General features: G+C 49.3%; 17 non-coding genes and 3 pseudogenes across 17 annotated transcripts; all 20 read left to right on the top strand.

The window, feature by feature from the left end:
• Nucleotides 1–706: 706 nt before the first annotated feature.
• LOC139619817 (U2 spliceosomal RNA) lies at nucleotides 707–918 on the top strand (annotated as a pseudogene).
• A 387-nt stretch (nucleotides 919–1,305) lies between these two features.
• LOC139619162 (U5 spliceosomal RNA) lies at nucleotides 1,306–1,420 on the top strand. The gene has a single exon (XR_011690165.1). It is a non-coding gene; the product is annotated as a U5 spliceosomal RNA (small nuclear RNA).
• Nucleotides 1,421–1,584: 164 nt separating this feature from the next.
• On the top strand, nucleotides 1,585–1,776 carry LOC139619513 (U2 spliceosomal RNA). The gene has a single exon (XR_011690506.1). It is a non-coding gene; the product is annotated as a U2 spliceosomal RNA (small nuclear RNA).
• Nucleotides 1,777–2,159: 383 nt separating this feature from the next.
• LOC139619160 (U5 spliceosomal RNA) lies at nucleotides 2,160–2,274 on the top strand. Its single transcript, XR_011690163.1, has one exon. It is a non-coding gene; the product is annotated as a U5 spliceosomal RNA (small nuclear RNA).
• A 164-nt stretch (nucleotides 2,275–2,438) lies between these two features.
• Nucleotides 2,439–2,517, top strand: LOC139618766 (U2 spliceosomal RNA; annotated as a pseudogene).
• Nucleotides 2,518–7,530: 5,013 nt separating this feature from the next.
• Nucleotides 7,531–7,743, top strand: LOC139619822 (U2 spliceosomal RNA; annotated as a pseudogene).
• A 387-nt stretch (nucleotides 7,744–8,130) lies between these two features.
• Nucleotides 8,131–8,245, top strand: LOC139619159 (U5 spliceosomal RNA). Its single transcript, XR_011690162.1, has one exon. It is a non-coding gene; the product is annotated as a U5 spliceosomal RNA (small nuclear RNA).
• A 164-nt stretch (nucleotides 8,246–8,409) lies between these two features.
• Nucleotides 8,410–8,601, top strand: LOC139619511 (U2 spliceosomal RNA). Its single transcript, XR_011690504.1, has one exon. It is a non-coding gene; the product is annotated as a U2 spliceosomal RNA (small nuclear RNA).
• A 395-nt stretch (nucleotides 8,602–8,996) lies between these two features.
• Nucleotides 8,997–9,111, top strand: LOC139619158 (U5 spliceosomal RNA). Its single transcript, XR_011690161.1, has one exon. It is a non-coding gene; the product is annotated as a U5 spliceosomal RNA (small nuclear RNA).
• Nucleotides 9,112–9,275: 164 nt separating this feature from the next.
• On the top strand, nucleotides 9,276–9,467 carry LOC139619646 (U2 spliceosomal RNA). Its single transcript, XR_011690636.1, has one exon. It is a non-coding gene; the product is annotated as a U2 spliceosomal RNA (small nuclear RNA).
• A 391-nt stretch (nucleotides 9,468–9,858) lies between these two features.
• LOC139619155 (U5 spliceosomal RNA) lies at nucleotides 9,859–9,973 on the top strand. The gene has a single exon (XR_011690160.1). It is a non-coding gene; the product is annotated as a U5 spliceosomal RNA (small nuclear RNA).
• Nucleotides 9,974–10,137: 164 nt separating this feature from the next.
• LOC139619510 (U2 spliceosomal RNA) lies at nucleotides 10,138–10,329 on the top strand. The gene has a single exon (XR_011690503.1). It is a non-coding gene; the product is annotated as a U2 spliceosomal RNA (small nuclear RNA).
• Nucleotides 10,330–10,728: 399 nt separating this feature from the next.
• LOC139619331 (U5 spliceosomal RNA) lies at nucleotides 10,729–10,843 on the top strand. Its single transcript, XR_011690331.1, has one exon. It is a non-coding gene; the product is annotated as a U5 spliceosomal RNA (small nuclear RNA).
• A 5,152-nt stretch (nucleotides 10,844–15,995) lies between these two features.
• On the top strand, nucleotides 15,996–16,110 carry LOC139619154 (U5 spliceosomal RNA). Its single transcript, XR_011690159.1, has one exon. It is a non-coding gene; the product is annotated as a U5 spliceosomal RNA (small nuclear RNA).
• A 164-nt stretch (nucleotides 16,111–16,274) lies between these two features.
• LOC139619509 (U2 spliceosomal RNA) lies at nucleotides 16,275–16,466 on the top strand. The gene has a single exon (XR_011690502.1). It is a non-coding gene; the product is annotated as a U2 spliceosomal RNA (small nuclear RNA).
• A 395-nt stretch (nucleotides 16,467–16,861) lies between these two features.
• On the top strand, nucleotides 16,862–16,976 carry LOC139619153 (U5 spliceosomal RNA). The gene has a single exon (XR_011690158.1). It is a non-coding gene; the product is annotated as a U5 spliceosomal RNA (small nuclear RNA).
• A 164-nt stretch (nucleotides 16,977–17,140) lies between these two features.
• Nucleotides 17,141–17,332, top strand: LOC139619207 (U2 spliceosomal RNA). Its single transcript, XR_011690208.1, has one exon. It is a non-coding gene; the product is annotated as a U2 spliceosomal RNA (small nuclear RNA).
• Nucleotides 17,333–17,735: 403 nt separating this feature from the next.
• LOC139619152 (U5 spliceosomal RNA) lies at nucleotides 17,736–17,850 on the top strand. Its single transcript, XR_011690157.1, has one exon. It is a non-coding gene; the product is annotated as a U5 spliceosomal RNA (small nuclear RNA).
• A 164-nt stretch (nucleotides 17,851–18,014) lies between these two features.
• Nucleotides 18,015–18,206, top strand: LOC139619508 (U2 spliceosomal RNA). The gene has a single exon (XR_011690501.1). It is a non-coding gene; the product is annotated as a U2 spliceosomal RNA (small nuclear RNA).
• A 395-nt stretch (nucleotides 18,207–18,601) lies between these two features.
• On the top strand, nucleotides 18,602–18,716 carry LOC139619151 (U5 spliceosomal RNA). Its single transcript, XR_011690156.1, has one exon. It is a non-coding gene; the product is annotated as a U5 spliceosomal RNA (small nuclear RNA).
• Nucleotides 18,717–24,089: the final 5,373 nt, after the last annotated feature.

Genomic DNA, 24,089 nt, shown 5'->3' with positions numbered 1-24,089 from the left:
AGGTTAAGCAAAGGGTCATTGCACCTCCGGTCCCAGGAATATTGCCAAGTGTTTGGAGGGGGATTCAGCCTCATGGGCTTGATAATGGCCTTAAGGACCTGAACTGGTTGTGCCTCCATAAGTGTTTGCCAGTACAAGACATCATGTACCGGCATGGGTTGGCAAGGTCTCCGGTGTGTCCTAGGATTGGGTGCTCGGTAGAGGAGACAATTAGGCATGTAATGTGGGACTGTCCCTTTTCTAGGGTAGTATGGGAAAGGGTGGAGCTGTGGCTACGGAAGGGAGTCTTTGGGTTCCAACTATCATGGGAAATGGTTGAGAGGGGGGTGGGAACAGGACTGGGTTGGGCAAAATTAGCTGTTTGGCTAGTAATTAGCATGGTAAAGAGAGGCTTGTGGGTGGCTAGACAGGACCTAATTAAGAACAACAGATGCAGTAGAGTGGATGGGGTGGTGAGCAGAGTAAAAGCAGACTTGAAGAGGAGAATTGAGAGGGACATCCTGAAGTGGGGAATGCATGCTGCTTTAGAGAGGTGGAAGGGGGGTTTTGGTCTGTGGGATTGAAATAGGGGGGGGGGGGGGGGTAGGATGTTTAAGGTAAACTTTTGTTTGGCTTGGTTTGTTTTGTTTGAACAAAATGGATGGAGTGGGTCAATTGTGTTTTGGATTTTTGGACCTCATATGTAAACTGTTTTCTTTGTTTTGTGACATTTGTTTTGGAGTGAGGAACTGAAATAAAAAAAAAAAAAAAAAAAAAAAAAAAAATCTGTTCTTATCAGTTTAATATCTGATATGTCCTCTACCCGAGGACAAAGATATTAAACGGATTTTTAGAACTGGGAGCTGAAAAAGGGGCTTGCTCCGTTCACTCCACGCATCGACCCGGCATTGCAGTGCCGCCGGGAACGGTGCACCCTTCTCTGGCCGTGTGGAAAAGCAAGCAAGCAAGCAAGCAATGACGCAAACGTACAGTTTCAAATGCCCCTCTGGCAGTGGCTGGAGGAAGGTGAGTCAACCTGCCCCACAGCTGATATCCCTCACGCGCCCTGGAAGGGCTGCTAGCCTCCAATCAACCCCGCATTTTCCCTGTATTTTGGTCCCCGGGGGCCTGCAAGCGCCTGATAACTTGAGAAATTTGTGGGGATTGCATGTTGAGGCCCAGACACTTTTCTCCACAGCCCGATTGGCTAGAGCCCGTGACAACATGGGGAGGGGGCGGGGATTTGGCAAGCTAAGAGAAGGCTACCGTGAGGGCGGTGACTGGGACCAATGGGGTCCTCGGCCGCTCTTGAGGAGAGGCCTGTACTGACTCTGGTTTCTCTTCATCACGCACAAGTCTTTCGCCTTTTACTAAAGACTTCCGTGGAGAGGAACACCAATGAGTTTAAGCTATTTTTGGCAGGCTCTGCCGTATGGCTGAGCCCTTTGAGTTTGTGAAAAGTCAAACAGCTGTCGAGGTCAGGAATGGGGAGGTGGGCGGAGGTGGTGAAAAGCAGCCATTGCTCCGCTCATGTCAAAAGCAGCCAACCGCGACCAGCGAGATTTGTGCCAAGAGCCTGGCTGGAACGCCAGACACTTTGGGCCCATCGCTTCTCGGCCTTTTGGCTAAGATCAAGTGTAGTATCTGTTCTTATCAGTTTAATATCTGATATGTCCTCTACCCGAGGACAAACATATTAAACGGATTTTTAGAACTGGGAGCTGAAAAAGGGGCTTGCTCCGTTCACTCCACGCATCGACCTGGCATTGCAGTGCCGCCGGGAACGGTGCACCCTTCTCTGGCCGTGTGGAAAAGCAAGCAAGCAAACAATGACGCAAACGTACAGTTTCAAATGCCCCTCTGGCAGTGGCTGGAGGAAGGTGAGTCAACCTGCCCCACAGCTGATATCCCTCACGCGCCCTGGAAGGGCTGCTAGCCTCCAATCAACCCCGCATTTTCCCTGTATTTTGGTCCCCGGGGGCCTGCAAGCGCCTGATAACTTGAGAAATTTGTGGGGATTGCATGTTGAGGCCCAGACACTTTTCTCCACAGCCCGATTGGCTAGAGCCCGTGACAACATGGGGAGGGGGCGGGGATTTGGCAAGCTAAGAGAAGGCTACCGTGAGGGCGGTGACTGGGACCAATGGGGTCCTCGGCCGCTCTTGAGGAGAGGCCTGTACTGACTCTGGTTTCTCTTCATCACGCACAAGTCTTTCGCCTTTTACTAAAGACTTCCGTGGAGAGGAACACCAATGAGTTTAAGCTATTTTTGGCAGGCTCTGCCGTATGGCTGAGCCCTTTGAGTTTGTGAAAAGTCAAACAGCTGTCGAGGTCAGGAATGGGGAGGTGGGCGGAGGTGGTGAAAAGCAGCCATTGCTCCGCTCATGTCAAAAGCAGCCAACCGCGACCAGCGAGATTTGTGCCAAGAGCCTGGCTGGAACGCCAGACACTTTGGGCCCATCGCTTCTCGGCCTTTTGGCTAAGATCAAGTGTAGTATTCGTGGAGAGATTTTTCTTTTTTGATCTGGGCGACACTTCTATGGAAGCGATGGCCAGTATGGCCTCTCCTGTGCAGGTTATCCCTAAGGTTGGGTTGAGGTTCACGCTTCGTTTCCAGGCAATCGTGACAGAAGAAGATGCTGTTTCAAGATCGTGGTTCTGCAAGAGGGTCATCATGGGCCAGCTTCTTTTGACGGTGGAGGATGTCTTGTGCATTCAATGGAACCAACAGGAAAAAGCTTTTGATGTCACCCTGAGGAATGAGGAGGTGTACAGAAAGGTGTCTGAAAATTGTTCGGCTGGAGCTGGGGTAAGGCCCCTTGCCTGCTACAAGATTTTGAGTTTGGACAGACCTAATTTCAGGCAGATCACAGTTCACATGTTTAACCCGTTTGTGACTGATCTTGCCTTGGCTGATTTCCTGGGCCGGTATGGAGAAGTGGTGTCAGCAGCAAGATATGTTAATGATCCAATGGGGTTTTGGACTGGCAGACGGCAGTTCCAGGTGTTGCTCAAGCCTGAGCCAGAAGGGCCTGGTGGTCTCAGACATCCACCCGCCTTTTTTAGTCTCGGTGGGGACCGTGGCTATTTGTTCTATTCGAGGCAACCGTCTTTCTGTCGGCAGTGTAGGCAGTCTGGCCACACGGAGGCAGGATGCACTGGGGTCTGCTGCCGTTTCTGTGGTCAGGGGGGACACGAGGCTAAAGACTGCACTGCACTGAAGGCCTGTCATGGATGTGGTGGACTTGATCACCTCTATCGGAGCTGTCCTGGCCGTAGGAGAACCTTTGCAGAAGTAGCTGGGGCCACTGGAGGGCAGGGTAAGGCTCAAGACTTTGGAGGGACTTTCGTGCCAATGGGCAATACGTCAATTGATCCACAGCAAGCGGATCAGCTTCCAGGCCCTTCTGGGAGTAGAGTGGACTCTGTATCCAAGGTGCAGGGACTTGCCAGTGTTGCTGGAGAAGTCAGTGTGGACCAGGTGCCCTCGGGGATTACGGACACGGTCCCCACTGGTGCCGCTCCCACCGAGCCAAAGCAAGGAGCACGAAGAGGTTTGAAGGTGTTGGAGGAGGGTCTCTCGATTGAAAAGGGGGAGTGTGAGCAGGTGGTGAAGAGTAAAAGGTCAAAGAGGGAGAGGGAGGGAGAGGGGAGGGGGCAGGCCGCAGAGGTGGGGGTTGATGTGGGTAGGGCTGATGGAATACAACAGGGGGGGGAAACGGTTAGAGGAGGGGCCCGGGGGCGGGATGCAATAGATACAGGTCAGGGGTTGGAGCATGTCTCAGGGGTTTTGGGTGAGGAGCCACCAGCTGGGTTGGAGCTTGATTTTGAGCTTTCTCCCGGTTTGCTCCTATTGTCGTCTCCTTTGAGTGAGGACGCATACGAGGGACCAAAAAGGCCTTCATCCTCACCAAATGCTGTTCCCTTTTCCTGGGCGGACCAGATGGATAGTGAAGGAGATGATCTGTATTCACAGTAGGGGGGGGGACTGTTTTGTTTTCTTTTTGTTTTTGTTTGAGTGTAAGCATCTGTAATTTAAAATGTTCTCCTTTGATGTTCTTTCTCTGAATGTGAGGGGAATGAGGAACACTGTTAAAAGAAGGATCGTTTTCGAATTTGTTAGCTCTTTGCGTGTAGCTTTTTGTTTGTTGCAGGAAGTCCACTTACGGGATATGGGGGATGTTGGGTGTTTTAGAAGGGAATGGACCAGAGGGGACTCAGTCTGGAGCATAGGGGGTGTTCACTCTACAGGAGTTGGGATTTTGTTTGGTTTTAAGGAGATTAAAGTGGAGGGTGTTTTTGTTATTGTCCAGGGGAGAATAATGGGTGCGGACATCTCCTGGGGAACAAACACGCTGAGAATCATTGTGGTCTATGGACCACAATCCTCAGCAGAGCGGAAAGAAATGTTTGGGATGCTGGAGCCGCACCTTGTCACCAACAGGCAGGTCATCATAGGGGGTGATTTTAATGTAGAGTTAGGAAAGGGGGGTGATGCCAGCGACCTGTACATTTCTAATCTTTTGAATAGTTTTGGTTTGGTCGATGGGGCGAGGGTGGTCAGGCCACTCATGGATGGTCCCACTTGGCGTAATTCGCAGGGGATCTTTAAGCGTTTAGATTATGTATTTTTTGTTAAGACCTTGAAGTTGGTTGCAGGAAGGGTGCTCCCGGTTTGCTTTTCGGATCATGATGGTTTGCTGTTTACGGTGAGTTTGGATTTGCCAGTCTTCGGGCCTGGGTTTTGGCGCTTAAATATTAGTGTGCTGGAGGAGGACTTGTTTAGTCAACAGTTTCTTTGGTTTTTTAAGGGTCTTATGGGACTCAAACCGCTGTGCCAGGGGTTGTTAGAGTGGTGGGAGGTGGCTAAGGAGAGGATGAAGATATTTTGTTTAAGTTATTGTCAGAGAAAGGCTGGAATGGCAAAGAGGGAGGTGGTCCATCTCCAGCACCGCCTTGAACTCGAGTATGCTAGGGGTAACTGTAAAGGTGCTGTAGACCATCAAGTTTGCGCATCCTTGAAAGCAAGTCTGAGACATATTTTTGAGGGTAGGGCCCGCGCATACCTGGTGCGGTCACGTCTGCAGTTCATTGAACAGTCAGAGACATGTTCGGCTGCTTTTTTTGGCTCCATACGGGCTGATAGGGCGAAGCAGCTGGTGTCAGGAGTTAGGAATAAACAGGGCAGGGTTGTGGTGGACACCTGCGAGATGGTGTGTGTCGCTACAGATCATTTCCGTGATGTTTTCACGGAGCGAGCGGTAGACATAGGAGGGGGAGGGGTGTTCCTGGATTTGCTGAACCAGCAGGTGCCAGGGAACATAGTGCGGGCTTTGGAGGCCCCACTGACCCTCAAAGAGCTTGAAGGTGCTCTCTGTAGGATGAACAGGCGCAAGGTGCCAGGCATTGATGGGTTGCCGGTAGAGTTCTATGTTAAGTTTTGGGACATACTTGGGCCAGTATTGTTGGAGGTGTTGACTGAGGTGCTCTGTACGGGGAAAATGGGGAGGTCTATGGCGACTGGAGTTATCTCCCTTCTGTTTAAGAAAGGGGATCGCGCTGATATGGATAACTGGCGACCGCTGTCCATGCTGTGCGTAGACTATAAGCTCCTGGCTAAGGTTCTGGCAGACCGGTTAAGCGTGGCCCTGCCACATGTGGTCCATGTGGACCAGACATGTGCAGTGCCAGGGCGCTCAGTAAGATGGAACCTGCAACTCTTACGGGATGCTGTGGCTTGGGCTGAGGATAGGCATCTGCCGCTTATGCTGGTCGGTCTTGATCAAGCAAAGGCCTTTGACAGAGTACATTGGGGTTTTATGTTTAGTGTACTGGAAAGGCTAGGTTTCGGTCAGGTTTTTGTAGGGTGGCTGCGCACATTGTATAGGGGTGCGGGGAGCAGGGTTTTGGTTAATGGGCACCTGGGGGAGGCTTTTAGTTTGTACTCTGGGGTGAGACAGGGTTGCCCGCTCTCACCGCTGCTCTATGTGCTTTACATGGAGCCATTGGCAGCTGCCATTCGGGCTGATCCTGGAGTGAGAGGTTTTTTTGTGCCTGGCAGTGGGGGTCTGCGAGTCAAGCTGTCTCAGTATGCTGATGACACTACATTGCTGCTGGACAGGGATGAGTGCCTTATCCGTTCATTGCAGATTTTTAGTGACTTCAGCCGGGTGGCTGGATCAAGCCTTAATTGTGCAAAGTCCTCGGTTAAGTTCTTTGGGAGGTGGAGAGAAAGGACGGATGTACCAGGGGGTCTGTCTCTCTGCTCTGGGCCTCTGAAGGTCCTAGGGGTAAGTTTTGAGTCGCCTCATGGTGCCACAGTGAACTGGACGAGGCGTCTGGAGGCGGTCCAGAGGAAGATTTCTCTCTGGAAGAGTAGGTGCCTGACGTTTGTAGGGAAGGTACTTGTTCTCAAGGTGGATGTTTTGCCTTCTCTCCTGTACCTGGCTTACATATATCCACTACCAGTCAGTATGAGGAGGCCTCTCATGCGTCACGTATTCGGTTTTATTTGGGGGGGGAGATATGAGTATGTTGCGAGGGCCCGCATGTTGGCAGGGGTTGAGGAAGGGGGGAGAGATGTGCCACATCTGCCACTGAAGTTGGACTGCATTTTCGTTTCTTTTATGTGTAGGGAATTAGCTGGCCCAGTGGTTCACCCCTCTGGCTATTTTTTGCGCCTCTTTTTTGCCTACCAAGCAAGGCAGCTTTTGGTTTGGGACAACTTGGCTCCCCGGGTAGAGCAGCAACCATGGCACTACCGCCATGCAGCCAGGTGGCTGCGGGCGCACCCGGAGGCTTCTGCACCAGCCCTGCAACTTAATCACAGGGCCCTCTACAAAGAGGTTAAGCAAAGGGTCATTGCACCTCCGGTCCCAGGAATATTGCCAAGTGTTTGGAGGGGGATTCAGCCTCATGGGCTTGATAATGGCCTTAAGGACCTGAACTGGTTGTGCCTCCATAAGTGTTTGCCAGTACAAGACATCATGTACCGGCATGGGTTGGCAAGGTCTCCGGTGTGTCCTAGGATTGGGTGCTCGGTAGAGGAGACAATTAGGCATGTAATGTGGGACTGTCCCTTTTCTAGGGTAGTATGGGAAAGGGTGGAGCTGTGGCTACGGAAGGGAGTCTTTGGGTTCCAACTATCATGGGAAATGGTTGAGAGGGGGGTGGGAACAGGACTGGGTTGGGCAAAATTAGCTGTTTGGCTAGTAATTAGCATGGTAAAGAGAGGCTTGTGGGTGGCTAGACAGGACCTAATTAAGAACAACAGATGCAGTAGAGTGGATGGGGTGGTGAGCAGAGTAAAAGCAGACTTGAAGAGGAGAATTGAGAGGGACATCCTGAAGTGGGGAATGCATGCTGCTTTAGAGAGGTGGAAGGGGGGTTTTGGTCTGTGGGATTGAAATAGGGGGGGGGGGGGGGGGGTAGGATGTTTAAGGTAAACTTTTGTTTGGCTTGGTTTGTTTTGTTTGAACAAAATGGATGGAGTGGGTCAATTGTGTTTTGGATTTTTGGACCTCATATGTAAACTGTTTTCTTTGTTTTGTGACATTTGTTTTGGAGTGAGGAACTGAAATAAAAAAAAAAAAAAAAAAAAAAAAAAAAAATCTGTTCTTATCAGTTTAATATCTGATATGTCCTCTACCCGAGGACAAAGATATTAAACGGATTTTTAGAACTGGGAGCTGAAAAAGGGGCTTGCTCCGTTCACTCCACGCATCGACCCGGCATTGCAGTGCCGCCGGGAACGGTGCACCCTTCTCTGGCCGTGTGGAAAAGCAAGCAAGCAAGCAAGCAATGACGCAAACGTACAGTTTCAAATGCCCCTCTGGCAGTGGCTGGAGGAAGGTGAGTCAACCTGCCCCACAGCTGATATCCCTCACGCGCCCTGGAAGGGCTGCTAGCCTCCAATCAACCCCGCATTTTCCCTGTATTTTGGTCCCCGGGGGCCTGCAAGCGCCTGATAACTTGAGAAATTTGTGGGGATTGCATGTTGAGGCCCAGACACTTTTCTCCACAGCCCGATTGGCTAGAGCCCGTGACAACATGGGGAGGGGGCGGGGATTTGGCAAGCTAAGAGAAGGCTACCGTGAGGGCGGTGACTGGGACCAATGGGGTCCTCGGCCGCTCTTGAGGAGAGGCCTGTACTGACTCTGGTTTCTCTTCATCACGCACAAGTCTTTCGCCTTTTACTAAAGACTTCCGTGGAGAGGAACACCAATGAGTTTAAGCTATTTTTGGCAGGCTCTGCCGTATGGCTGAGCCCTTTGAGTTTGTGAAAAGTCAAACAGCTGTCGAGGTCAGGAATGGGGAGGTGGGCGGAGGTGGTGAAAAGCAGCCATTGCTCCGCTCATGTCAAAAGCAGCCAACCGCGACCAGCGAGATTTGTGCCAAGAGCCTGGCTGGAACGCCAGACACTTTGGGCCCATCGCTTCTCGGCCTTTTGGCTAAGATCAAGTGTAGTATCTGTTCTTATCAGTTTAATATCTGATATGTCCTCTACCCGAGGACAAACATATTAAACGGATTTTTAGAACTGGGAGCTGAAAAAGGGGCTTGCTCCGTTCACTCCACGCATCGACCTGGCATTGCAGTGCCGCCGGGAACGGTGCACCCTTCTCTGGCCGTGTGGAAAAGCAAGCAAGCAAACAAGCAAGCAAACAATGACGCAAACGTACAGTTTCAAATGCCCCTCTGGCAGTGGCTGGAGGAAGGTGAGTCAACCTGCCCCACAGCTGATATCCCTCACGCGCCCTGGAAGGGCTGCTAGCCTCCAATCAACCCCGCATTTTCCCTGTATTTTGGTCCCCGGGGGCCTGCAAGCGCCTGATAACTTGAGAAATTTGTGGGGATTGCATGTTGAGGCCCAGACACTTTTCTCCACAGCCCGATTGGCTAGAGCCCGTGACAACATGGGGAGGGGGCGGGGATTTGGCAAGCTAAGAGAAGGCTACCGTGAGGGCGGGGACTGGGACCAATGGGGTCCTCGGCCGCTCTTGAGGAGAGGCCTGTACTGACTCTGGTTTCTCTTCATCACGCACAAGTCTTTCGCCTTTTACTAAAGACTTCCGTGGAGAGGAACACCAATGAGTTTAAGCTATTTTTGGCAGGCTCTGCCGTATGGCTGAGCCCTTTGAGTTTGTGAAAAGTCAAACAGCTGTCGAGGTCAGGAATGGGGAGGTGGGCGGAGGTGGTGAAAAGCAGCCATTGCTCCGCTCATGTCAAAAGCAGCCAACCGCGACCAGCGAGATTTGTGCCAAGAGCCTGGCTGGAACGCCAGACACTTTGGGCCCATCGCTTCTCGGCCTTTTGGCTAAGATCAAGTGTAGTATCTGTTCTTATCAGTTTAATATCTGATATGTCCTCTACCCAAGGACAAACATATTAAACGGATTTTTAGAACTGGGAGCTGAAAAAGGGGCTTACTCCGTTCACTCCACGCATCGACCTGGCATTGCAGTGCCGCCGGGAACGGTGCACCCTTCTCTGGCCGTGTGGAAAAGCAAGCAAGCAAGCAAGCAAACAATGACGCAAACGTACAGTTTCAAATGCCCCTCTGGCAGTGGCTGGAGGAAGGTGAGTCAACCTGCCCCACAGCTGATATCCCTCACGCGCCCTGGAAGGGCTGCTAGCCTCCAATCAACCCCGCATTTTCCCTGTATTTTGGTCCCCGGGGGCCTGCAAGCGCCTGATAACTTGAGAAATTTGTGGGGATTGCATGTTGAGGCCCAGACACTTTTCTCCACAGCCCGATTGGCTAGAGCCCGTGACAACATGGGGAGGGGGCGGGGATTTGGCAAGCTAAGAGAAGGCTACCGTGAGGGCGGTGACTGGGACCAATGGGGTCCTCGGCCGCTCTTGAGGAGAGGCCTGTACTGACTCTGGTTTCTCTTCATCACGCACAAGTCTTTCGCCTTTTACTAAAGACTTCCGTGGAGAGGAACACCAATGAGTTTAAGCTATTTTTGGCAGGCTCTGCCGTATGGCTGAGCCCTTTGAGTTTGTGAAAAGTCAAACAGCTGTCGAGGTCAGGAATGGGGAGGTGGGCGGAGGTGGTGAAAAGCAGCCATTGCTCCGCTCATGTCAAAAGCAGCCAACCGCGACCAGCGAGATTTGTGCCAAGAGCCTGGCTGGAACGCCAGACACTTTGGGCCCATCGCTTCTCGGCCTTTTGGCTAAGATCAAGTGTAGTATCTGTTCTTATCAGTTTAATATCTGATATGTCCTCTACCCGAGGACAAACATATTAAACGGATTTTTAGAACTGGGAGCTGAAAAAGGGGCTTGCTCCGTTCACTCCACGCATCGACCTGGCATTGCAGTGCCGCCGGGAACGGTGCACCCTTCTCTGGCCGTGTGGAAAAGCAAGCAAGCAAGCAAGCAAGCAAGCAAACAATGACGCAAACGTACAGTTTCAAATGCCCCTCTGGCAGTGGCTGGAGGAAGGTGAGTCAACCTGCCCCACAGCTGATATCCCTCACGCGCCCTGGAAGGGCTGCTAGCCTCCAATCAACCCCGCATTTTCCCTGTATTTTGGTCCCCGGGGGCCTGCAAGCGCCTGATAACTTGAGAAATTTGTGGGGATTGCATGTTGAGGCCCAGACACTTTTCTCCACAGCCCGATTGGCTAGAGCCCGTGACAACATGGGGAGGGGGCGGGGATTTGGCAAGCTAAGAGAAGGCTACCGTGAGGGCGGTGACTGGGACCAATGGGGTCCTCGGCCGCTCTTGAGGAGAGGCCTGTACTGACTCTGGTTTTTCTTCATCACGCACAAGTCTTTCGCCTTTTACTAAAGACTTCCGTGGAGAGGAACACCAATGAGTTTAAGCTATTTTTGGCAGGCTCTGCCGTATGGCTGAGCCCTTTGAGTTTGTGAAAAGTCAAACAGCTGTCGAGGTCAGGAATGGGGAGGTGGGCGGAGGTGGTGAAAAGCAGCCATTGCTCCGCTCATGTCAAAAGCAGCCAACCGCGACCAGCGAGATTTGTGCCAAGAGCCTGGCTGGAACGCCAGACACTTTGGGCCCATCGCTTCTCGGCCTTTTGGCTAAGACTGCGGTCGCCTCCTTTTGATGGTTAAATTCTTGCCTGTTGTGGCTCTGAGTTAAACCAGCTCTTGGGAGGAAATTGTCTACATTCCTTGTTTAAAGTTGTGCAACTTTTCTGTAGTTGCATATCTTAAACAAATAGGAATTCATTGGCCCAGAGAATCTCTTACCTGAGCTCTGCCGGATTCAACACCTTGTCCAGGCCAAAACTTGAAAAGGTAAGTACGTTTTTAGATTTTTTTCCTTTTTTATATTTTTAATTGTATTTACTTATTTATTGTTCATTGTTTTTTTGTCCATTGTAAGTTTTTTACTGATTTTAGATCCTTTTAGCTTGTGGTGCCTCCACCATGTCGGCCACCCATGCCAACATGCGGAGGCACCACAGCGTCCGTTTTAAGTTTAAAGAAAAGGATGGAAAGCTCCTGGAGATGTCAAGGCTAGATTTCTCCAGGAAGCTAATCCAACAGGCTTTGAAATTCACAGCAAACGATTTGAATTGTATTTTGACCCTACCATTAAACAAAGGTTTTGATGTAAGCTTCCAGTCTGCGGCTATCTTGAGAGAATTTTGGACAAGATTTGAGTCTGTGAAACCCCAGTTTTCTGCATTTGTTGTTGAAAAACTGACTGATAATGCATTGAAAACAGTCATTGTCAGAATGTTTAATGAGACAGTGAATGCAGAAGACATTTGTATATGGCTGGGGAGATACTGCACTGTTAAAGGCCAGGCTACCAAAGTGAGAGATGAGGACGGCATCTGGAATTGCGCTTGGAGGGTCCCCATTCAACAATGGCAGGACCCCCAGGGCTTCCAAGGCCTGAAACATCTGCCGTCAATGATAGTTCTGGGTGAAAACAGGGGCTACATCCACTACCAAGGTCAGCCCAAGCTCTGCCGCAAGTGTGGTGAGCATGGGCACCTGGTAGAAGCGTGCACAAAAACCTTTTGCGGAAAGTGTAGAGAAATTGGGCACACTTTTGAGGAGTGCACCAATGGCAGGAAGTGCAACCTTTGTGGAGAAACAAATCATCTCTTCAGAGCTTGCCCCAAATCGTTTGCCAACAAACTAAAGGCAGCAAAAGCCAATGAACAAAATGGAGGACAAAAAGAAAAAGAGCAGGTTGAAGAGGCTGGGCAGGAAAATTCAAATCTCCCGCCAGATACTGTGATTGGAGAGGAGGGATCATGTGAGGCGGGAGAGGGGGAGGGGCCTGCAACAGCCCCATCAATGGAGAGTGGAGAGGAGGATGGGGAGATGCAGGAAGTGGGCGGAGCTAGTCCAGAAATGGAAGATTTTCAACCACCTGAAAATAGTGAGGATGCCCCCCTCCCCGATGCCCAGCAAACAAAGAGACTTGCATCGGAATTGTCCTCTGAGTCTCCTGTAGCCTCAGAGAAGAGGGGAAGAGTTGGGACTCTCTCAGACAGTTCATCTGTGGAGGAGCCCAGAGTCTTCCCCTCCAATTCACCAAATGAAGTCTCTTTCCTGACAGTAGCTCTACAATCAACCCCTAAGGACTCCAAGCTAAATGCAGCCTTGCGTCAAAGGCCAACCCCCAGAGTCCGACGGGGGAATGGAGCTCAACTCCCTCCTTCATCACCTGTTGAAGTGAAGGAGGAGCCCCGTTCACAAGAAATAGTCTAACTGCCTTTTTTTTAAAAAAAAAAAGATATTTTAGCATCTTAAACCTCTATTTAGTGTTTTTAAAATTTCATACCTGTTGTTTTTAATCATACTCATGACACTCACCTTCTCAACCATCAATGTGAGAAGTGTGAAGTCGAGAGTTAGAGCCCAGAGTGTTTTATCCTTTCTTAAATCTACAAAGTCAGATGTGTTTTTAATGCAGGAATGTGGCATACCGTTTTTAAAACACTACCGACAGTGGGAGGAGATGTGGCCACAGACATCGATATGGAGCGGATCAAACCAAAATAAGAACGATGGAGTGGCCATTTTAATAAAAAACCCTCAGGTTCTGGTGAAGGGTAGCACTGTGGTGAGAGACGGTAGGGCACTTTTAGCACACTTGACCTTTATGGGACAGGATTTTAACCTTCTCAATATTTATGGCTTTAACGACAAAAATGACAGGTATGACCTTTTAGAAGACCTGCAGTCCCACATGCTAGGGAGAGTGCCATTAGTTTTAGGAGGTGATTTTAACTGTATTTTAAGTCGAAAAGATAGAAAAAGAACAGGGGAAGATTTTAAAATTGACAAAACATCGGTTTTATTACAGGGCATATGCAGGGATTTTAAACTACAAGACTGTTTTAAAACCATGCATCCCAGAGAGGAGGGCTTCACCTGGTTCAGTGGTGATGGCACCAGAGCCTCTCGCATAGATTTTATTTTCACACGGGACTGCCCGCCGACCGATGCTAGATTGACCCCTGTTTTCTTTTCTGACCACCTGATGCTCTCCTGCACCCTTTCACTCTCTTCAGGTGTGACTTTTGGAAGTGGTCTGTGGAAACTCAACTGCTCCCTGCTTGAAGATCAACATCTAGTTCAGCAGTACAGGGAGCAGTACCGAGAGTGGCAGACCCTTCAAGACATGTACGATACACGAGCACACTGGTGGGAGATGGTGAAGGGAAAGACCCAGACTTTTTTCAGACAGGCAGGCAAAAAAAGAAAGGGCAAGGAGAACAGACGCATGATGGGACTGCAGAAGCGACTACAGCGCTATTTTAACCTCAACCAAAATGGAATGGATTTTAATGAAGAAATTACAGAAATCAAATCAGAGATGTCGGTTTTAGCTGAAATTAAAAGCAAGGGTGTCATTTTAAGGAGCAGGGAACGGGAAATAGAGGAGGGTGAGAAGTGCACCAGGTATTTTTTTAAGAAAATTGTTAGTAAAGGGGGGACCATTTTAAAACTAAAAAAGGAAAACGGGTGCATAACAGAGAATATCGAAGAAATTAAACAGATTGTGGAAAATTTTTACGTAGAATTGTATAAAGAAAAGCCCATTAGAATAGACACCATGAATGAAGTTTTAAAATCCATCGATAAAAAAGTAAAAGACAGTGTGCTTTTAACCCAAGATTTTACCATTCTAGAGTTAAATAAATGTTTGTCAAGTTTTAAAAAAGGGAAGTCCCCAGGACAGGATGGACTTCCCTTGGAATTTTATTTGACCTTTTGGGACATTTTAGCACCTGATTTGATCGATGTTTTTAAAGACTTTGAGCACCTAGACCGACTTCCTGACAGTTTTAGAGTAGGGATAGTGACTCTACTGCACAAAAACAAAGACAAGACCGACCTGATGAACTGGAGACCTATCGCACTTTTAAACCTTGATTGTAAACTTTTTAGCAAACTTTTAGCCTCACGTATGTCCTTGTTTTTAAAGGGGGTGATTCACCCGGATCAAGGCTGTGCCATCCCAGGGAGGAAGATCACCGACAGCCTGGTACTGATCCGAGACACCACCTGTTACGCGAGAGACAGAAACATCCGGCTAGTAGTCCTAAATTTAGATTTTGAGAAAGCCTTCGATCGGGTCTCGCACCAGTACCTTTTCAAGGTACTGCAAAAAATGGGGTTCCCAGAAAGGTTTCTAGCTTGGGTGGGATTGCTGTATCGGGACATTACCAGCAAATTTGTGATTAACGGGCATTTGACAAAAGCAGTCGATATTAACTGCGGTGTCCGTCAGGGTTGTCCGTTATCTGCCCTCCTATACATAACATGTATAGAACCGCTGGCACAGATCTTGAGAAGGGATCAACGAATCAATGGGTTGGGAGTACCGGGGAGCGGGGGACTGGACACCAAGTGTATTTTATACATTGACGACGTGAACATTTTATGCACCGACCTTTTATCCGTCAACAGGACGCTGGACTTGACTGACTGGTTTGGACAGGCTTCTGGGTCAAAGTTGAACAAAAACAAGACCCAAGCCCAATTTTATGGACCGTGGACAGCGACTGAGATGACAGGACTCCCTTTGACTGTGACCCAGACTGACCAAAAAATACTGGGGATCAAATTTGACAGGGAGGGAGAAGGAACAACAAATTGGCCAGACGTGGTAGGGAAAGTAAAACAAAGACTAGGATATTGGGGACTTAGAGGACTGACTATTGAAGGAAAGGTTTTAATCATCAAAGCGGTGATTTTACCTTTGCTTTTACTCATCAGTTCTGTTTTTATCCCACCTAGGAGAGTGCTTTTAGATCTGGAGCGAGCCATCTTTTATTTCCTGTGGGGCTCCAAGTGGGAGAGACTGAGGAGGGAGGTCATGAAAAGGCCAAAAGAGAAAGGAGGAAAAGGAGTGCCTGACCTGTACTTGTTTTTAGGAAGCCGATACACCGCACTACACCTCAAACAAGCCACAGACCCATCCGGAAACCCCAAAACTACAGCCATGACACGTTTCTGGATGGGATCGTACCTCAGACGATTGAAGATTTTACCTACAGATCTTAAAGTACCCGTGTCTTTTAGCCTGCCACCAGCCTATGCTTTTATCCCGACGTTTTTAAAGCATTTTAAACTGGAGCAGGAGGAGCTGCATATTTTAACCAACCACCGTTCTCTGATCTCTGTTGTGCAGGAGCAGGAGCCAGTGAGTCCAGTGCGCGGGCTCGCATTTGGCGAGCCCTCAACAGTTTGGCGCAACGTGAACCATTCCGCTCTTCCAAACAGACTCCGGGACCTGTCATGGATGGTGGCTCATGAGATTCTCCCAGTCAGGTCCGTCATGCACTCCCGGGGCATGTCAACACGCTCAACCTGCCCCCGACCCGGTTGTGGCGCGCCAGAGTCGGTGAGGCATTTGCTCTGGGAGTGCAGCGCTGCCGTAGACCAGTGGGCAATGGCCGGCTCCTTGCAATTCCCGTACTTGCCAGCAAGGGAGGTCCTTACAGCACAACTGGTGCTGTATGGGGTGACTGGGACCAATGGGGTCCTCGGCCGCTCTTGAGGAGAGGCCTGTACTGACTCTGGTTTCTCTTCATCACGCACAAGTCTTTCGCCTTTTACTAAAGACTTCCGTGGAGAGGAACACCAATGAGTTTAAGCTATTTTTGGCAGGCTCTGCCGTATGGCTGAGCCCTTTGAGTTTGTGAAAAGTCAAACAGCTGTCGAGGTCAGGAATGGGGAGGTGGGCGGAGGTGGTGAAAAGCAGCCATTGCTCCGCTCATGTCAAAAGCAGCCAACCGCGACCAGCGAGATTTGTGCCAAGAGCCTGGCTGGAACGCCAGACACTTTGGGCCCATCGCTTCTCGGCCTTTTGGCTAAGATCAAGTGTAGTATCTGTTCTTATCAGTTTAATATCTGATATGTCCTCTACCCGAGGACAAACATATTAAACGGATTTTTAGAACTGGGAGCTGAAAAAGGGGCTTGCTCCGTTCACTCCACGCATCGACCTGGCATTGCAGTGCCGCCGGGAACGGTGCACCCTTCTCTGGCCGTGTGGAAAAGCAAGCAAGCAAACAAGCAAGCAAACAATGACGCAAACGTACAGTTTCAAATGCCCCTCTGGCAGTGGCTGGAGGAAGGTGAGTCAACCTGCCCCACAGCTGATATCCCTCACGCGCCCTGGAAGGGCTGCTAGCCTCCAATCAACCCCGCATTTTCCCTGTATTTTGGTCCCCGGGGGCCTGCAAGCGCCTGATAACTTGAGAAATTTGTGGGGATTGCATGTTGAGGCCCAGACACTTTTCTCCACAGCCCGATTGGCTAGAGCCCGTGACAACATGGGGAGGGGGCGGGGATTTGGCAAGCTAAGAGAAGGCTACCGTGAGGGCGGTGACTGGGACCAATGGGGTCCTCGGCCGCTCTTGAGGAGAGGCCTGTACTGACTCTGGTTTCTCTTCATCACGCACAAGTCTTTCGCCTTTTACTAAAGACTTCCGTGGAGAGGAACACCAATGAGTTTAAGCTATTTTTGGCAGGCTCTGCCGTATGGCTGAGCCCTTTGAGTTTGTGAAAAGTCAAACAGCTGTCGAGGTCAGGAATGGGGAGGTGGGCGGAGGTGGTGAAAAGCAGCCATTGCTCCGCTCATGTCAAAAGCAGCCAACCGCGACCAGCGAGATTTGTGCCAAGAGCCTGGCTGGAACGCCAGACACTTTGGGCCCATCGCTTCTCGGCCTTTTGGCTAAGATCAAGTGTAGTATCTGTTCTTATCAGTTTAATATCTGATATGTCCTCTACCCGAGGACAAACATATTAAACGGATTTTTAGAACTGGGAGCTGAAAAAGGGGCTTGCCCCGTTCACTCCACGCATCGACCTGGCATTGCAGTGCCGCCGGGAACGGTGCACCCTTCTCTGGCCGTGTGGAAAAGCAAGCAAGCAAGCAAGCAAGCAAGCAAGCAAACAATGACGCAAACGTACAGTTTCAAATGCCCCTCTGGCAGTGGCTGGAGGAAGGTGAGTCAACCTGCCCCACAGCTGATATCCCTCACGCGCCCTGGAAGGGCTGCTAGCCTCCAATCAACCCCGCATTTTCCCTGTATTTTGGTCCCCGGGGGCCTGCAAGCGCCTGATAACTTGAGAAATTTGTGGGGATTGCATGTTGAGGCCCAGACACTTTTCTCCACAGCCCGATTGGCTAGAGCCCGTGACAACATGGGGAGGGGGCGGGGATTTGGCAAGCTAAGAGAAGGCTACCGTGAGGGCGGTGACTGGGACCAATGGGGTCCTCGGCCGCTCTTGAGGAGAGGCCTGTACTGACTCTGGTTTCTCTTCATCACGCACAAGTCTTTCGCCTTTTACTAAAGACTTCCGTGGAGAGGAACACCAATGAGTTTAAGCTATTTTTGGCAGGCTCTGCCGTATGGCTGAGCCCTTTGAGTTTGTGAAAAGTCAAACAGCTGTCGAGGTCAGGAATGGGGAGGTGGGCGGAGGTGGTGAAAAGCAGCCATTGCTCCGCTCATGTCAAAAGCAGCCAACCGCGACCAGCGAGATTTGTGCCAAGAGCCTGGCTGGAACGCCAGACACTTTGGGCCCATCGCTTCTCGGCCTTTTGGCTAAGATCAAGTGTAGTATCTGTTCTTATCAGTTTAATATCTGATATGTCCTCTACCCGAGGACAAACATATTAAACGGATTTTTAGAACTGGGAGCTGAAAAAGGGGCTTGCTCCGTTCACTCCACGCATCGACCTGGCATTGCAGTGCCGCCGGGAACGGTGCACCCTTCTCTGGCCGTGTGGAAAAGCAAGCAAGCAAGCAAGCAAGCAAACAATGACGCAAACGTACAGTTTCAAATGCCCCTCTGGCAGTGGCTGGAGGAAGGTGAGTCAACCTGCCCCACAGCTGATATCCCTCACGCGCCCTGGAAGGGCTGCTAGCCTCCAATCAACCCCGCATTTTCCCTGTATTTTGGTCCCCGGGGGCCTGCAAGCGCCTGATAACTTGAGAAATTTGTGGGGATTGCATGTTGAGGCCCAGACACTTTTCTCCACAGCCCGATTGGCTAGAGCCCGTGACAACATGGGGAGGGGGCGGGGATTTGGCAAGCTAAGAGAAGGCTACCGTGAGGGCGGTGACTGGGACCAATGGGGTCCTCGGCCGCTCTTGAGGAGAGGCCTGTACTGACTCTGGTTTCTCTTCATCACGCACAAGTCTTTCGCCTTTTACTAAAGACTTCCGTGGAGAGGAACACCAATGAGTTTAAGCTATTTTTGGCAGGCTCTGCCGTATGGCTGAGCCCTTTGAGTTTGTGAAAAGTCAAACAGCTGTCGAGGTCAGGAATGGGGAGGTGGGCGGAGGTGGTGAAAAGCAGCCATTGCTCCGCTCATGTCAAAAGCAGCCAACCGCGACCAGCGAGATTTGTGCCAAGAGCCTGGCTGGAACGCCAGACACTTTGGGCCCATCGCTTCTCGGCCTTTTGGCTAAGACTGCGGTCGCCTCCTTTTGATGGTTAAATTCTTGCCTGTTGTGGCTCTGAGTTAAACCAGCTCTTGGGAGGAAATTGTCTACATTCCTTGTTTAAAGTTGTGCAACTTTTCTGTAGTTGCATATCTTAAACAAATAGGAATTCATTGGCCCAGAGAATCTCTTACCTGCGCTCTGCCGGATTCAACACCTTGTCCAGGCCAAAACTTGAAAAGGTAAGTACGTTTTTAGATTTTTTTCCTTTTTATATTTTTAATTGTATTTACTTATTTATTGTTCATTGTTTTTTTTTGTCCATTGTAAGTTTTTTACTGATTTTAGATCCTTTTAGCTTGTGGTGCCTCCACCATGTCGGCCACCCATGCCAACATGCGGAGGCACCACAGCGTCCGTTTTAAGTTTAAAGAAAAGGATGGAAAGCTCCTGGAGATGTCAAGGCTAGATTTCTCCAGGAAGCTAATCCAACAGGCTTTGAAATTCACAGCAAACGATTTGAATTGTATTTTGACCCTACCATTAAATAAAGGTTTTGATGTAAGCTTCCAGTCTGCGGCTATCTTGAGAGAATTTTGGACAAGATTTGAGTCTGTGAAACCCCAGTTTTCTGCATTTGTTGTTGAAAAACTGACTGATAATGCATTGAAAACAGTCATTGTCAGAATGTTTAATGAGACAGTGAATGCAGAAGACATTTGTATATGGCTGGGGAGATACTGCACTGTTAAAGGCCAGGCTACCAAAGTGAGAGATGAGGACGGCATCTGGAATTGCGCTTGGAGGGTCCCCATTCAACAATGGCAGGACCCCCAGGGCTTCCAAGGCCTGAAACATCTGCCGTCAATGATAGTTCTGGGTGAAAACAGGGGCTACATCCACTACCAAGGTCAGCCCAAGCTCTGCCGCAAGTGCGGTGAGCATGGGCACCTGGTAGAAGCGTGCACAAAAACCTTTTGCGGAAAGTGTAGAGAAATTGGGCACACTTTTGAGGAGTGCACCAATGGCAGGAAGTGCAACCTTTGTGGAGAAACAAATCATCTCTTCAGAGCTTGCCCCAAATCGTTTGCCAACAAACTAAAGGCAGCAAAAGCCAATGAACAAAATGGAGGACAAAAAGAAAAAGAGCAGGTTGAAGAGGCTGGGCAGGAAAATTCAAATCTCCCGCCAGATACTGTGATTGGAGAGGAGGGATCATGTGAGGCGGGAGAGGGGGAGGGGCCTGCAACAGCCCCATCAATGGAGAGTGGAGAGGAGGATGGGGAGATGCAGGAAGTGGGCGGAGCTAGTTCAGAAATGGAAGATTTTCAACCACCTGAAAATAGTGAGGATGCCCCCCTCCCCGATGCCCAGCAAACAAAGAGACTTGCATCGGAATTGTCCTCTGAGTCTCCTGTAGCCTCAGAGAAGAGGGGAAGAGTTGGGACTCTCTCAGACAGTTCATCTGTGGAGGAGCCCAGAGTCTTCCCCTCCAATTCACCAAATGAAGTCTCTTTCCTGACAGTAGCTCTACAATCAACCCCTAAGGACTCCAAGCTAAATGCAGCCTTGCGTCAAAGGCCAACCCCCAGAGTCCGACGGGGGAATGGAGCTCAACTCCCTCCTTCATCACCTGTTGAAGTGAAGGAGGAGCCCCGTTCACAAGAAATAGTCTAACTGCCTTTTTTTTTAAAAAAAAAAGATATTTTAGCATCTTAAACCTCTATTTAGTGTTTTTAAAATTTCATACCTGTTGTTTTTAATCATACTCATGACACTCACCTTCTCAACCATCAATGTGAGAAGTGTGAAGTCGAGAGTTAGAGCCCAGAGTGTTTTATCCTTTCTTAAATCTACAAAGTCAGATGTGTTTTTAATGCAGGAATGTGGCATACCGTTTTTAAAACACTACCGACAGTGGGAGGAGATGTGGCCACAGACATCGATATGGAGCGGATCAAACCAAAATAAGAACGATGGAGTGGCCATTTTAATAAAAAACCCTCAGGTTCTGGTGAAGGGTAGCACTGTGGTGAGAGACGGTAGGGCACTTTTAGCACACTTGACCTTTATGGGACAGGATTTTAACCTTCTCAATATTTATGGCTTTAACGACAAAAATGACAGGTATGACCTTTTAGAAGACCTGCAGTCCCACATGCTAGGGAGAGTGCCATTAGTTTTAGGAGGTGATTTTAACTGTATTTTAAGTCGAAAAGATAGAAAAAGAACAGGGGAAGATTTTAAAATTGACAAAACATCGGTTTTATTACAGGGCATATGCAGGGATTTTAAACTACAAGACTGTTTTAAAACCATGCATCCCAGAGAGGAGGGCTTCACCTGGTTCAGTGGTGATGGCACCAGAGCCTCTCGCATAGATTTTATTTTCACACGGGACTGCCCGCCGACCGATGCTAGATTGACCCCTGTTTTCTTTTCTGACCACCTGATGCTCTCCTGCACCCTTTCACTCTCTTCAGGTGTGACTTTTGGAAGTGGTCTGTGGAAACTCAACTGCTCCCTGCTTGAAGATCAACATCTAGTTCAGCAGTACAGGGAGCAGTACCGAGAGTGGCAGACCCTTCAAGACATGTACGATACACGAGCACACTGGTGGGAGATGGTGAAGGGAAAGACCCAGACTTTTTTCAGACAGGCAGGCAAAAAAAGAAAGGGCAAGGAGAACAGACGCATGATGGGACTGCAGAAGCGACTACAGCGCTATTTTAACCTCAACCAAAATGGAATGGATTTTAATGAAGAAATTAGAGAAATCAAATCAGAGATGTCGGTTTTAGCTGAAATTAAAAGCAAGGGTGTCATTTTAAGGAGCAGGGAACGGGAAATAGAGGAGGGTGAGAAGTGCACCAGGTATTTTTTTAAGAAAATTGTTAGTAAAGGGGGGACCATTTTAAAACTAAAAAAGGAAAACGGGTGCATAACAGAGAATATCGAAGAAATTAAACAGATTGTGGAAAATTTTTACGTAGAATTGTATAAAGAAAAGCCCATTAGAATAGACACCATGAATGAAGTTTTAAAATCCATCGATAAAAAAGTAAAAGACAGTGTGCTTTTAACCCAAGATTTTACCATTCTAGAGTTAAATAAATGTTTGTCAAGTTTTAAAAAAGGGAAGTCCCCAGGACAGGATGGACTTCCCTTGGAATTTTATTTGACCTTTTGGGACATTTTAGCACCTGATTTGATCGATGTTTTTAAAGACTTTGAGCACCTAGACCGACTTCCTGACAGTTTTAGAGTAGGGATAGTGACTCTACTGCACAAAAACAAAGACAAGACCGACCTGATGAACTGGAGACCTATCGCACTTTTAAACCTTGATTGTAAACTTTTTAGCAAACTTTTAGCCTCACGTATGTCCTTGTTTTTAAAGGGGGTGATTCACCCGGATCAAGGCTGTGCCATCCCAGGGAGGAAGATCACCGACAGCCTGGTACTGATCCGAGACACCATCTGTTACGCGAGAGACAGAAACATCCGGCTAGTAGTCCTAAATTTAGATTTTGAGAAAGCCTTCGATCGGGTCTCGCACCAGTACCTTTTCAAGGTACTGCAAAAAATGGGGTTCCCAGAAAGGTTTCTAGCTTGGGTGGGATTGCTGTATCGGGACATTACCAGCAAATTTGTGATTAACGGGCATTTGACAAAAGCAGTCGATATTAACTGCGGTGTCCGTCAGGGTTGTCCGTTATCTGCCCTCCTATACATAACATGTATAGAACCGCTGGCACAGATCTTGAGAAGGGATCAACGAATCAATGGGTTGGGAGTACCGGGGAGCGGGGGACTGGACACCAAGTGTATTTTATACATGGACGACGTGAACATTTTATGCACCGACCTTTTATCCGTCAACAGGACGCTGGACTTGACTGACTGGTTTGGACAGGCTTCTGGGTCAAAGTTGAACAAAAACAAGACCCAAGCCCAATTTTATGGACCGTGGACAGCGACTGAGATGACAGGACTCCCTTTGACTGTGACCCAGACTGACCAAAAAATACTGGGGATCAAATTTGACAGGGAGGGAGAAGGAACAACAAATTGGCCAGACGTGGTAGGGAAAGTAAAACAAAGACTAGGATATTGGGGACTTAGAGGACTGACTATTGAAGGAAAGGTTTTAATCATCAAAGCGGTGATTTTACCTTTGCTTTTACTCATCAGTTCTGTTTTTATCCCACCTAGGAGAGTGCTTTTAGATCTGGAGCGAGCCATCTTTTATTTCCTGTGGGGCTCCAAGTGGGAGAGACTGAGGAGGGAGGTCATGAAAAGGCCAAAAGAGAAAGGAGGAAAAGGAGTGCCTGACCTGTACTTGTTTTTAGGAAGCCGATACACCGCACTACACCTCAAACAAGCCACAGACCCATCCGGAAACCCCAAAACTACAGCCATGACACGTTTCTGGATGGGATCGTACCTCAGACGATTGAAGATTTTACCTACAGATCTTAAAGTACCCGTGTCTTTTAGCCTGCCACCAGCCTATGCTTTTATCCCGACGTTTTTAAAGCATTTTAAACTGGAGCAGGAGGAGCTGCATATTTTAACCAACCACCGTTCTCTGATCTCTGTTGTGCAGGAGCAGGAGCCAGTGAGTCCAGTGCGCGGGCTCGCATTTGGCGAGCCCTCAACAGTTTGGCGCAACGTGAACCATTCCGCTCTTCCAAACAGACTCCGGGACCTGTCATGGATGGTGGCTCATGAGATTCTCCCAGTCAGGTCCGTCATGCACTCCCGGGGCATGTCAACACGCTCAACCTGCCCCCGACCCGGTTGTGGCGCGCCAGAGTCGGTGAGGCATTTGCTCTGGGAGTGCAGCGCTGCCGTAGACCAGTGGGCAATGGCCGGCTCCTTGCAATTCCCGTACTTGCCAGCAAGGGAGGTCCTTACAGCACAACTGGTGCTGTATGGGGTGAGCCAAAAAACACTGAAGAACGATGACTTTGCCCAGATGTGGCTCACCCTAGCCGCCATCAAAGACGCCATATGGACCTCCAGAAACTTGCTGGTAAGGAAGCACATGCAGATCCCCCCCGTGGCTGTGATCCGGATGGCTGTAGGCGGCAGGCCTAGGACACAGCCACAAAGAAGCATCGCCTCTGTGCCCATTCGGACGAAGGAGCCGGAGCCACACATGAAAAGGTCAAAGCAGCGGCGGCCTGGCTCTCCGGGTGAGGCAGGT

Source organism: Trachinotus anak, unplaced genomic scaffold (assembly GCF_046630095.1).
Source record: "Trachinotus anak isolate AG129_WGS33_773 ecotype Australia unplaced genomic scaffold, CSIRO_AGI_Tana_v1 ptg000003l, whole genome shotgun sequence".
NCBI classification, from domain to species: Eukaryota; Metazoa; Chordata; class Actinopteri; order Carangiformes; family Carangidae; genus Trachinotus; species Trachinotus anak.
The sequence above is the reverse complement of the archived record's forward strand: the minus strand, read 5'-3'. Positions and strand labels throughout refer to the sequence as shown.